We start from the raw sequence: 13,792 nt of genomic DNA on the forward strand, positions 1-13,792 counted from the left end.
CGCAAAGCAAAGATGCACAAATATATAAATATTCAAAGAAGTCTAACTGCTAACAATATTAGTGGCAGTAATGTATCAGAAACATAAGCATGGCTGATGAGGTGTTTTCTTGACGAAAACAATGATATACGTTAGGAATTTCTTGAATATGTTCAGAATCAAAACATAACTGGGAGACGTCTTGCAATAACAATTTACTAATAGAAAAAAAAAATCCTCTGGAAAACATGAATGGTTAGTGTTATGAAAATGCCGCGTACCTTGTGGTCTTCATAATAATATAGGAATTTACGAAATTGGTATCTTCCCTTGCTCACGTAACCCTTTCTTTACAGACCCATGTCAGAGATTCGGAAAGACTAAAAGACAATATTTCTAAATCAATTTAAATCTGAATGTACTAAGATTTGGGGTAGATATAAGAAATATGACTTTGTTAGGAATTGCAACATTAGATCAAATATAGTTACTGTTAATTTAAAATGATGTTTTCGTATTCCAGTATTTAGTTACTAAGTAATAACATCATATCAAATGTTGTCAAAAAGCACTACCCGTTTTTCCTCCATAAGTTCAATGTACGAGTGTACGAATGTTCAAGTACTTACGTTCAAGCACTAAATTTAAATGTACCTGCATCAGATTTAGCAAAAATATTCTTATCTTCAACCTCTTAAAACCTATTTCTAGACATTATTCTTGATACTGAGTTCTTTCGATGGGGACATCGTTGGCCAATATCTGTCTATCAAGTGGAACTTCACATCTGACATGCATAAGATAATACCTAAAAATTTGAAACAAAAGTATGTCTTAATACGTAGCCCCAATTAGTAATGTATTGTCAGAGCTTTTGCTCTTGGAAGTGTTTTCTATATTCACGACTCTCTGAAAATTAGTATCTTGATTACTTAGGATATGTTATCAGAGGTAAATGTAGTACACATTTAATGAACGTGTTAGCCAGACTAATTTTGGTAAACGTGATCTTATTGTAATGCATTTTATTGTTCGTTTTAAACTGCAAATCACTGTCACAATACCGGTACTTTAGAACTAATAATACCTGTACAGTTCCTCTTCAGTGAGAGGCTGCGAACTTCCTTGTGAAGCACGTGGCAATCCTTTCCCTTAGAGAACACAATATCAGCATAATGTTTGGTGTCATCACAGATGGTGAAAACTAAATATTATGTTTCATAAAATCAACGTTTCTCTGAACAATCGGGTCCCATATCTGAAAGGAAATTGCAAATAAAATCAGTATTGTATTGGCCACCATACCTTATTTGTCAGTATTTAGAACACTTGTCTAACCTTATAGTTAGAAGCAAGGTGAAGATAATGAACAGTGATCAATCTCATAACTCCTACAAGCAATACAAAATAGATAGTTGGACAAACACGGACCCCTGCAAACACCAGAGGTGGGAACAGGTGCCTAGGAGGAGTAAGCATCCCCTGTTGACCGGTCACACCCGCCGTGAGCCTTATATCCTGATCATGTAAACGGAGTTATCCGCAGTCAAAATCAGTGTGCCAAGAACGGCTTAAAAATCGGTATGAAACACGTCAGACAGCATTTGACCCAATGCGAAGTTGAATTGACGAACTAGATCGTTATATAGAATACTGATTGTCCGTGTCTTGTCTCTTTTTGCATGTATGTGTTACCTAGTAATGCAACGATACGCAGTAAAATGGTACACACATATGAATGTACCATAATGACATGATTCAATTTGTGAAGGTGTTATCGGGATTCATTTCAATGTTAATAAAATGTATATTGAATTAACCCTGTATCCTGTATCAAACCTTAAAAAATCCAACCAAATCAATGCCACAGTTCTTGAATCAGGTATTCCTTTGTCCTTCACATCAGCATCCTCCCAATGTATGTCTGGATTTGCCAGTAGACTGTCACTAGTGGAAGATACCTGGAAACTTCCGACTATATATGGAATGTCAATACCCTTTTCAGAGATTAAAAAAAATAAAATTAAGAATTCTTGGTTTATGTTTTAAGGTAGCAGGGAAACGTTTCGCACATATCGAGGTGACATTGAAGTTATATCGCAAAAGTGGTTAGTTACGCGTGGGGACACTTTACATTAATAACGTGGCCACGTAATAACCGCTAAATTTCCCCAACGCGTATAGTTATAAATAGTTGATAAAATATGTAGTATATTCCGTTTATGCGTATTTTCCCAACACATAATCTTCAATGTGAAAAAAGCGCGCACTTAATCCCTAGCGTAAATAACAACTTTTACAGTACTTGGTAAGGGATTACATATGAAATGCGAAGGTAACAAACTGTGATAATCTCATAACTCCTATAAGCAATACAAAATGCAGAGTTGGGCAAACACGGACCCCTGGACACACCAGAGATGGGAACAGCTGCCTAGGAGGAGTAAGCACCCCCTCTCGACCGGTCGCACTCGCCGTGAGCCATATATCCTGACCAGGTAAACGGAGTTATCCGCCGTCAAAATCAGTGTGCCAAGAACGGCCTAGCAATCGATACGAAACACACAGACAGCATTTGGCATAATGATAGGTTGGATTGGCAAAATGGATCGTTATAACAACCATAGAATTCGCGAAATGCGGATTAGGAGTGTTGTAACCCCTGTACCATCAACTTGTTTTCAGTAGCCTGTTTCAATCTAAAAACTGATAATCATACGCAGAACAAGCTCTTGAGTATTGAATCAGTTGAGAGATGTCAACACCACATGCAAGTGATAATGGAATATTGCCACCTAGATATGGGTTATAAATGTATACAGGATAGAGATGCCATATATTTGAAACGACATTGTGTAAGGGATTACATAAATTAGAAATGTATAGAAAATTTCAGTCTACATTGCCAGTGCAGCAGAATGCGTAATGAGTGAACATTAAAGATATCCTTCATGTTGGAATCCACATTATGCCTAGCACATACATAGGGTAAATACTGAAGAAATCCATGTAAAACCCAGTGAAGATAATGTTCATATGAGGGAAAGTGAATTGCGCAAGATTTAAAGTAGAATTGAATTGGTTCTTCATTGTACACACTATCTAAATTAAGTTGGATGGTACTCTGATGGAATGGGGTTTTAGTCGAAATTATAGAAAATCGAGGCTAAGAAGGGCACATGAGCATCAACTCATAGCACACCAGCATTATATGTAATTTATGGCCATCAGTATAAAAATATATTCATTTCGACACAATACAAATATTAGCCTGATATAGCTATATATTGATTGATGTCCCGTGGGGATGCAGGTTAGAAAAAGTCCTCAGTACCCCCTTGCTTATCGTAAGAGGTGACTAAATGGGGCGGTCTTTCGGATGAGACCCTAAAAACCGAAGTTCCGTGTCACAGCAGATGTAACACGATAAAGATTCCTCTCTGCTCAATGACCATAAGCGCCGAGCATAGGTCTAAATGTTGATGCCCTTTACCGGCAGTGGTGACGCCTTCATATGAGTGTAATATTCTCCAGAGGGACATTAAATAATATTCAATATTCAAATATATTGATTGATGTTACTCCCCATTTGACCCAAGCACATTTTTAATTTTTAGTTTTGAAGAAAATAAATCATTATGATAAATTCAATTTTTACGGTAATAGAATGATATAATTTGTGTTTCCATAACTGTTTCTGTTTACATTTCATGGAAAGATAGCGTCCTAACAGTTTGACAATCTTACTAGGCGGTGGGCACCGTACGTCGCTGGTTCGACCCCGAGCTGGGGCGAAAATTTTCAGTACCTAGTTGTGATTATTTAGTGCTTTATATATATATGTATATATATATATATATATATATATATATATATATATATATATATTAGCGTGGTTTGCGGGTCATGATCCATAAACATGGTTTATGGGACCCTGCATTTGTAATATGTTTATTACAAAAGAAAACACATTTTTAAGAATAGATTTTGATGTAGATCCCAAATATAGGAAAATTATAAAGTTTTCTCATATTTGGTTTCAAAGCTATAGATAACGTTGTGGGTCATTACATTGTGGGTATATGTCCCACAGTGATATATAGTAGATAATTATATATAACATACGTGTGGGTAGGAACCCACAAACCATATCATAACAATATATATAAAGTATTTGCGGGAAATATCCCACAAAACATGTGTGGATGCAAAAACAATTATATATAGCATACAATTGAATATGATTTGTGTAAAAGCTAAAAAAAAAACACATATCATTTTATCTGACTAGTATATAGGCTTTTTCTTTGATTTTTTCATTAAAGCACCTGTAAAAACTAGAGCTGTCTCCTAAGGGAAATAGTACTAATAGTATATAATTATATATAACATACTTATGGGTAGAAACTCACAAACCATATCACAGTAATATATATATACATGTATATATATATATATATATATATATATATATATATATATATATATATATATATATATATATATTCTTTGTGTAAAATATCTCACAAAACATGTGTGGATGCAAAAACAATTATATACAGCATACAATTGAATATGATTTGTGTAGGAGCTCCAAAAAACAACAACAACAAAACATTATTTTATCAGACTAGCATATAGGCTTTTTCTCTGAGGTAAATTTTCATCAAAGCACCTGTAAAAACTAGAGCTGTCTCGTAAGGGAAATAGTACACCCTGGGGGGAATACTCAAAACGAAGACAGATTTACAGAGATGCACTAAGGAAGTTTGCTTTGAAAACTCCTCGTGATAAGAAAAAAATAAATATTGTTCTTAATGAATCACGGAAGCTTGCAATGTAGGTCAGATGCAGCATGCAAAGCACGCATTGAAATGACCAACGATATGTAGATGCACCTCAGGAGTAAGTTTAGTTTGTGTTCCCCTTTTGATAAGCTGAAAACAGACCAAAACGTAGTCCTTAACAGGTGTCAAAGATCTGAAAAACATCTTTAGATGCATCGTCCAAGTTTGGTTTGTATATCTCCAAAGATAAACTGAAAACAGAGCAGAGCACTTTCTTTGAACCGGTGTCACTTATTTGTAAACGGTAGGTCAAATGCAGCATTCGAAGCATGCATCATACAAAGCAGCCTTAGATACACCATACATTTCATTTTGGTTTCAATACTTATTGATATATGTCAAGAACTGCCCTAAATGCTGCCCTAAACCGAAGTCACTGCCGTGTTATATGTAGTCAAGATACAGCAATCAATGTATGCATTGGTCAAGACATATATTAATAAACTATGATTTATGCAAGTTTGATTTGAATACTGCTTGTGAAAAGCTTGGATCAGACCTAAACACTGTCCTTAACGAGACGTTAATTCCAGTATGTTTTTTTTTTGGGGGGGGGGGTAATAGATACAACAATATGTAAACATACATGTATAAAATAAACAGCAATTGCATAGTGGGTAGGAACACACAAACCACATCACGTCAATATATACATGTTTCCCCCTTTTTTTCCTGGAAATTTTCTACAAAGTAACCATCAGTACATTAAAATTGACCATTCAATCTACATGTAACATGAGAATATTATCTAAAGTAGTCAAAGAAATTAATTGAATTTCATGATTTCTTTCAAAAAAAAAGAGAGACAGTAGAATTCAGAATTTTATTGCAAACAAGATATATACAATTTCAAAAAGTTAATGACCCTGATACTATCAATACAATTCATTAAACATGTTCTGCATGTCCAATTGACTCGTGTCAAGTGCAGGACAAACCCTCAAATCATGAGCCACTATAGTGTCAATAGGATTCTTAAATTTCTGTTACACAGAAATGGCCCAGCCACAGTTTATCCCCCTCCTTCATCAAATGAAAATGAGTTCAAGTAGTGATGCAACATTAGGTTTAAAGTAACCTCTGTGTCTAGTTAGATTGTTTTCTCTGTTACAGCTATGGCCCACACCAAAATTTAATACATTTTTCTCCTTGTGACCTTGTCTAAATAAAACCTGATAAAGGTTACAACACACAATATTTTCTCCAGGTGACTGTGTGTAAGTAATACCAGGTCAAGGTCATAACAAATCCATGGTCAAGTTCATCTCTGTATCATATAAGCAGCAGCCAATGTTTTTTTTCTCCAAACCTATTACCATGATATGGCAATCCCTCCTCTAGAAACGCAGATAAACAGACAGACAAGGCAATTCCTATCTACCAGGCTAACTTTATTTGCAGGGGAAAATAACACTAATAAGGTAACACTTTATCAGTTAAAGATTATAGTTTATTTCTAAAAGTTAGGAGAATGTTTTATGCATCATTTCATATACATGATCAACAGACGTGAATATTCTTGATATCGATAAAACACTACATCATGGTTATTAATGTTTTTGTTTTGTTTTTTAATAATAAAATAACACATCAGAATAGATTTGCTGAAAATTAATCTGTCATTAAAAAAAAAACAACTTAGGTATTAGATTTGCATTCTTTCTTCTTCATTTTATTATATAGTTTAATTTGATTCATGGTATAATTATAACCAATTCTCTGATAAGACTATGGCTCTACTGGTGTGAACTTGTAATATTCAATTGAAATTAGGTCAAAACTGTGCAATTTTTGTAGCACTTTGAAATAATTCTATAGATTCTTATTGGTCTAGTAACCATGGCAACACCATTTAATGTAATCAAAAACTGATAAATAGAATTATGGATTTTGATGTAATTTACTAGTGTACAAAATTGTATTTAAATCAGACCAAAACTGTCGTCGGAATAGTTTTTGGAAAGCATTTCAGATTATTCGTTTTTTGTAACCATGGCAACATCATTTATTGAAATTAAGAATCAATGTACAGAATTGGCCATCTTGATGTAGTCTACCCATGCACCGAGTTTTATTGAAATCGGACAAAATGTGTAGGAGTTGTAGCATTTTAAAAATTGTTCACATACAGAGAGACAGATGGACGGAAAAAGGACACTTTACCATAACATAAGCTCTTCTGGTCTAGTAGAGTTAAAAATCAGAGGTGCCAGTCACCTTGTGCTTGCCTGCATCAAGTGTTTGATTATAACCCCCCGAAGGGCAGATATAATAACCTTTTTAATAACCTACCCATTAGATATGTAACATGACTGTCTTCTTAAACTATAAGTATTTCTAAAATGCATTTGTAATTGACATTTAAAATATATGCAATAGATGCAATACTCATAGCAGTTTAAAAAAAAACACAACTTTATATCTTTACACTAATGCAATTCAAACTGCACCCTAGGGACAAAAGATACAGATACAATGTAGTTATCATAGGGTGTGTACTCACATAATATTTCAATCATGTTCACTTAACCTTAAACAAAAACAGCAACAAACAAGAGGTACTGTGAGCAATACTCACTAAGAATACCTCCCGCTTACCACAATCCCCCAAAGGGTGTTGGTAATAGGTATAAACTACCTATTTTCTGAGTGTAAAAAACAAATGGCATGACAAACCGAACCATATTACTACTTCGATGTCCAGTGCGCATGACCTTTGACCTTTTGACCCCAAAATCCATAGGAGACATCTTCATCCCATGGGTAGTCCATATATATGATATGGTGACTGTAGGTGGAAAGGATAACGCTTTAGAGCCTGGAAACCATATTGCTACTTCAATGTCCAGTGTGCGTGACCTTTGACCTTTTGACCCCAAAATCCATAGGGAACATCTTCATCCCATGGGTAGTCCATATGTATGATATGGTAACTGTAGGTGGAAAGGATAACGCTTTAGAGCCCGGAAACCATATTGCTACTTCGATGTCCAGTGTGCTTGACCTTTGACCTTTTGATCCCAAAATTGGTAGGGAACATCTTCATCCCATGGGTAGTCCATATGTATGATATGGTGACGGTAGGTGGAAAGGATAATGCTTTAGAGCCCGGAAACCATTGCGTCTACAGACGGACGGACGGACAGACAGACGGACAACCCGATTCCAGTATACCCCCCCCCCCCCCCACACACACACAACTTGTTGCGGGGGGTATAATAAAGTATTGTATCAGAAATTATAACATCTTAATGATGACATTATGATTTTAAAATGACTAAAAACCCCAACCATGAGGTCACACTTCAGGGACATATGATGCAGACAGGAAGCAGTGAGTGTATACAGGTATAATGCATACAAACATTCAATCTTCATTCTAAAACATGAGTCATTCTCTTGTTTATCTACCTCTAAGTCAACTCAGGTGATCAAAAAATGAGTCCAAGGTATTTTATTCAGGAGTTACTGTTCTAGTTTCAAGATGTTAACACAGCATCATGTTTGACTGCATGACAGAAGTCCTAACTTTGTTAACTCATTTACGTCTCAGCATATGTTGCACTTTACTCTTTATCTGATGAATATTTCTATCAGCAAGAAATTTATATTTGTGTTTTACTTTCAGTGCTTCTGTATTACTTGGTATGATTTTATCTTTGAAGTTCTTATTAAATTCAAATCTAAGGACATTCTCCTCATCCACTGTCCATCTTTTTCTCTTTGATGGAAATGTGGTGTTTGATGGTTCTCTCGACGATTCTTCATCAGTTGGGACATAATCCTTGTCTTCCTCACAAGAATCTGTGAATCAAATATAAATGGAGTTCAGTGAATAAAATGCTACATTTGTAAGTTAAAACAGGGTTTTACTACAGCTTCAAAAATATGTGCACAAGCACAATGTGAGGAGAATTGTTTATAACCTCTTAGAATACTTTTATTTAAAAGCATGTGCAATGGGATAAATTGAAAGTTGTAATTGCCTTGAAACTTCCCTCACATAAAGTTTATCCCCTTGGATAAATCTCTCAATTTAATCAGAAACAATTTCATTCATACCTTGATCTATTTCTGCATTCAAAGCAACTTTTCTTTTCCTGTTTACAGGTTGGTTTCTTTAAAAAAAGAAACATTTTCAAAGGAGATATTCCTTTCATATATAATACAATACGTATTTACACTACACAAACCTTTCTTTCACTGAAGAGGAATTCAATATTGATATATCAATAAACAAAAGTAGCATATTCATCATGATGTTGACACTGTCGACTGTTTTCTTTGTCAAGACAGTCTTGATGCTCTCGTCGGTGGACGTGTTTACCGAAATGTTCGTGGCATATATGCAGTGATGTTTCCCACCGCAAATTTGCATTTTTAATGTGAGAAAATGTAGATGAAGAAAACAAATACCGTATAACATTCAGAGTTAAGGATGAAGATTAAAGGCCTAAAGGAAAAAACAAGAAAAGTTGAGAGACTAGCTACAAGGCATATTCTAAGCAACTAGCTGACATAAAACATCATAAAATCACCAGAGAACTGGATTAAAAAATATATATGTATTTAAAAAAAAAAAAAAGAAAGATTTGATTTAATAAAATAATCATTGTTTTCCATGTATGTACTTTACATGAGACGAAATGCACTAACTACGCTGGTCAATGTACATATTGTAGATATTAATGTTCCGTGTGATTAGGTTACGTAATGACCTATGAACTTTGGAAAACTTCATATAAAAATGAAGTTTTTCACTCTTTGAATGTTTATATAGCAGAGAGAGACCACAAATGCATATATAAAGAAAACAAAATTAATAGTCTTTTTTTTAAAAATAAATCACAACCCTGTTGTAGAAATTACATCAGTACAGAATTATTGTGAAAGCATAAGGTAGCCTTAACAACTGACATTTGCATTTGGATATGCTATCCAGAATAATGCAGCTGCGAGAGTAACTTAATCCTTCTGCAAATTTGACCATATTCTTTAAACCTGATGCTGATTTTACACAGTTTTAGTTAAATTATATAATATATGTATTGTATTGATTTTCAGAAAATGTATTGATATTGTATCAAAACATTTCAAATTGATGATGCATCTAGATCAAATCCATGAACAAGATAGTAACTGTGAGTGAAACTCACAAGGGATACCCCCGCCACCCACATATTTGTATGCTGACCGAATGACTTTGTCTAATGGAGACTTAACCATACACCAAAAATGAAAAGTCTTCATCAAAAGAAAAAATGGTGGTGCAGACACGAATCTATGGTATAAACCTATGTTGATCTTGAAGTCAAAAGTCAAGGTCATATAGAGTTCATGAATGTACTGGACACACTGTCTCATGGTAATACATCCATGTGCCAAATATGGTATGCCTATACCAAATAACAAAAAAGTTATGCCTCGGATACGAATTTATGGTAATTTTTTTATAATTTTGACTTTTAGGTAAAAAGTCAAGGTCACACAGAGGTCATGAAGGTACTAGACACATTGTCGCATGGTGATACACCCATGTGCCAAATATGATATGCCTATGTCAAAGAACTAAGAAGTTACAGTCCGGACACGAATCCATTGAAAAACCCTATGGTTTTAACCTTCGGATCAAAGGTCAAGGTAATATAGAGGTCAAGATGGTACCTGACACATCGTCTTATGATGATACACCCATGTGCCAAATATGGTATGCCTATGTCAAAGAACAAAGAAGTTACAGGCCGGACACGAATCTGCACAGACAGACGGACGGACAGAGTGATTCCTATATACCCACCACCAAAACTTCGTTTGCGGTGGGTATAATGACAGCTCTACTGAAAGACAATTGACAAAAAGTTACTGCTCACTAATACATTTAATATTATGATGTTATACTGAAGTATTTTTAGATAAATATGTATTTCTTTATTATACACTACATGAGAAAATCATATTTTAATGTTGCACTTAAAATTTACTGTTTTTGAGTAAAACTTTAACCTGAGTACAGGGGTATGGCACAAGCCCCCTGACACATTAAAACCAGAGTGGTGACCTGCAAACTATCAGCTTAGCCAGGTTTTTAAAAACAATTAATTCCAAATGATACATAGACTGAAAGAGTGATCATTTTCAAGTCAATATGTCAAATTTTAGACTTGTAGCATAATTTAAATCAGAATATTTTTCATTTTAAGTTCAATGCTACTAACCCCCATTTCAAACTACAGGTACATGTATATGAACCTCCAAATGGATGACTTTTGAAAGAGAGAAGTAAAAAAAGATATTGGAAGAATATTAAATAAGCAACTTACTGGTAGGATAGTCTAGCATCATTTTCTTGTACTGGATGTGCACCAGTGCTTATTTTCTGTGTCTTGGGAATCGGGATAGGCCCTTTGAAATTGACAAATATAACAAAAAGTTAATGAAAATAAAGAACTGAAATAAAATGTCATGTCAAATTATATGATGCATTACTCTTACATTTGCAGGGACTACCTCCTTTAAATATATTATTTCATATATTATACCACCTTAATTAAAGGTCACAGTGACACACCTTCTGCTTATGATGCATTATCTGTCCAAGTTTGATGTTTCTAGGCCAAATAAGTTTCCAGTTATGAACCGGACAAGGTTTTTCCATATTTCCATATTTGGTAATATCATTTTAATCAAAGGTCACAGTGTCCTAGATGTATGGTGGGGCACACCTTCTATCTGAGATGCATTTTCTGTCCAAGTTTGATGATTCTAGACCAAATAGTTTTCCAGTTATGACAGGGTTAATATCATCTTACTTAAAGGTTACATTGACCTTAATATAAGACACGACACACCTTCTACTAAAGATGCATTATCTGTCCAAGTTTGATGATTCTAAGCCAGATAGTTTTTCAGATATGAGCCAGACAGGGTTTTGCCATATTTGGCCATATCTTTTTAATTGAAGGTCACAGTAACCAAACTTCTAAACCGAACACATCTTCAACCCAAGGTGCATAAGTTTGATGATCCCAGGCCTCATAGTATTAAAGTTATGAGCCGGACACGAAAAATATAACAGACAGACAGACGGACGGACATGATCGCCATACCATAATACGTCCTGTCATAGACGGGCGTATACAAATTTGATTACCTATTGTGGCCACACCCTTGCCCCGGGGGTCACGATTTGAACAAATTCAAATCTACACTATGTCAGGAAATTGTCACTTAAGTTTCATCTTTTCTGGCCCAGAGGTTCATGAGAAGATTTTTGAATCCCTTCACCCAAGCATACACTATGTCCAGTTTGGGTGAAATTGGCCCAGTGGTTCTGGAGAAGAAGATGAAAATGTGAAAAGTTTGTGCCAACAACAAAGGCGACAACAGACAATGAACAAATATTGATCAGAAAAACTCACTTGAGCCTTTGGAAAGAAGTTGCTACATGAAACTACTTTAAGTTAAAGCTGTATGTGACTATTCAATGAGATTATAAATATTCTTGTGACATAACAGACTCAGCTAACCGCATGCGACGGGACCATGCGGCCAGGCAATGTTGATATTAACTCGAGAACACACAATTTTTTTGCGTTTGTGTTTTCATATTCAACGAAATAAAAGAATAATAAAGCAAACATAGTATGAATTCAATACTGTGATATATTGCAAAACAAAATTTAATATTGCAATATATCACAATATGATTTTTCAGTCATGATACCCAGCTCTATTAAAGTGCTAGCTGTTCTAAGAATCTTGTTCTCATAATATTTTTCTTATAGTGCAATATATATATTAACGACTGACCATTTTTTCAAGATTAATTTGTGTACGCTTGGATCTTGTATTGACAAAATGACACCATTTTGTGTATTTTTGAACTCATAAAAGCCGGAGTTGTAACAAAAGAGACATGGAAATTCCAGTATATATTTAAGACCAAAATAAAAAGTACCTCTGTTTCCCCTAACACGACCGACCCATTTAAATCGGGCCGATTGAGAATTTTTTTAAAGCAAATTTATTTAAATATTTTATTTAATTATAATTAATTGTTAATTTTATAGAATCCAATTTCATCAAATTCTATTATAATGGTTGATTTTGTTTCTACTGCAATTTTGAAGCGTTTGATGGAAACAAAATGGCACCCACATGTGGTCACTAGGGTTAGATTGTGGTTTTAAACATCGACAACTTTAATTTTCAACCTTATGTCTGTTCCTCATTAGAATCCTATACTCATGAAAAATTTCGCAAATAAAATATACCATGAATAATTTAGAGTGTTTCGATGATATTTACAAAAGTATTTAGAAAGAAACAAGGTACGTAGTAAGCATGGTAAAGCCTACCTTAAGAAGGACCCACCTTGTATTCATACAAATCAATTGCAATGCATTTCATTTGATTTGAGTTTTGTTCTAATAATCAGTTCATCAATGTTCCTTAGTTGACTATATTGGATCATAGGAGTTCTTTATATATTTCATCCTGATGCCTTATGGAATGTAATTGTTTCTTCAGTCCATTTATACAAGGGATAAACTTTGTGACCATAACGTCCGACATGGCATTTTTATCATTTTTAGATATTGTGTGATTCAATATAATATTTTTTATATACATGCACTCTTTCCAAATAGTTTTGGAAATCTTTTAAACTGGTTGACAGTACAGCTAGAGTTGTACTCGGCACTTATAAACATTGAGCAGTGAGGAATATTTTTCATGCCGGCATACACTGTCACAGTGTATGTAAGTTTGTGCAGTCCCAATTGAAGGACCTGTCTTCACGTCCCGCATTGGGATTTGAACCTGCGACTTAAGGATTAAGTCCTTACTTTCTGACTCAAAACGAAACGCTCTAAAACTACTGTGCCACACAAGTTACTTGAAGTACATTGCTTCTGAAAGCACTGGATGCTAACAATAGGTATGAAAACTATAACTGGATGACCACT

General features: G+C 34.6%; 1 long non-coding RNA gene across 1 annotated transcript; it reads right to left on the reverse strand.

Moving 5' to 3' along the window:
* Positions 1-7,990: 7,990 nt before the first annotated feature.
* On the reverse strand, positions 7,991-11,228 carry LOC130049252 (uncharacterized). The gene is made up of 3 exons (XR_008797738.1): positions 11,147-11,228; positions 8,889-8,944; positions 7,991-8,630 (listed from the first exon to the last, which is right to left on the reverse strand). It is a non-coding gene; the product is annotated as an uncharacterized LOC130049252 (long non-coding RNA).
* Positions 11,229-13,792: the final 2,564 nt, after the last annotated feature.

The sequence above is a fragment of the Ostrea edulis genome, chromosome 8, assembly GCF_947568905.1.
Source record: "Ostrea edulis chromosome 8, xbOstEdul1.1, whole genome shotgun sequence".
NCBI lineage: Eukaryota > Metazoa > Mollusca > Bivalvia > Ostreida > Ostreidae > Ostrea > Ostrea edulis.